The following is a 1,170-nucleotide window of genomic DNA, read 5'->3' as shown; positions in this document are numbered from 1 at the left end:
TATGTTGCATCTCATTGTGGCTTCTGCTTCATTTTGAAGGAGAGTTTTGCTGAGTGAATGTGGAATCCTTTGTTGACATTGACTTTTCCCCCTGCACTTTAAAGATATCATTTCATTGTCGATTTGTCTCTTATTCTTGATGATGTATCATTTGTCATTCATATTATTATCCCTTGTATGTAATGTGGTGTCCTTCCCTGCCTACTTTCAAGATTTTCTTATCATCTTTGGATTTTTGCAGTTTGACTATGATGTGTTAGGTTTAGTTTGATTTGTATTTTTTTTTTTAACCTTCTTGGATCTAAAAATTTAGGTTTTCTACCAAATTTTAGGCTTTTAATTTTTGACAAGCTCAAAAGTAAATTCCTTTTCCTTTTATCATCTTTCTAACTTTTTATAATTTCCATTTTTCTGCTGAGTTTCCACATCATTTCATTAATTATGAGAACATTTTTCTTTACCCCCAGGAACATATTTATAGTAGCTGATTTTAATTTTTTTAATTTTTAAAAAAAAAATTTTTTTGAGAGACAGAGTGAGCAGGGGAGAGGCAGAGAGAGAGGGAGACACAGAATCCAAAGCAGGGCCCAGGCTGTCAGCACAGAACCCAACACAGGGTTCAAACTTATAAAACCGCAAGATCATGACCTGAGCCAAAGTCAGATGCTTAACTGACTGAGCCCCGTAGTACTGATTTTAAATCCTTGTCTGCTAACTGCAACATTTTGGATATCTGAGGGATAGTTTCCACTGCCTGCTTTTTGTTTTGTATATAGAATACATTTTCCTGTTTCTTCACACATCTCATGATTTTAAAAAATTGCATACTACACATTATCAGTGACAGTTATAGAAGACTCTGGATTCTGTTTTATTCCTTTGAAGAGTGTTAATTTCCTAGTACAGAGTTAACTTGGCTAGGCTCAAAACTCACTACAGTAGGCACAGCTGAAATCCTCTTTCAGGCTGGGCCCCTTAAAAGATGTTCTGCACATATGTAGTTTAAAGATCTATCCCTTATTTAGGGGAAACCTACATATATATTTTGGAATTTACCCCTTTGTGGCTCCCTCCCTTCCAGAATTTCTCCCCTAACTTTTCAGAAACTCTGCTAGCCCTAAAAATGTCCTTTCTGACACCACAAGTAAGACTGTGGTTTTCTGCCTACAT

This window comes from Panthera tigris, chromosome B2 (genome assembly GCF_018350195.1).
Source record: "Panthera tigris isolate Pti1 chromosome B2, P.tigris_Pti1_mat1.1, whole genome shotgun sequence".
NCBI classification, from domain to species: Eukaryota; Metazoa; Chordata; class Mammalia; order Carnivora; family Felidae; genus Panthera; species Panthera tigris.
This window is presented reverse-complemented; position numbering follows the sequence as displayed.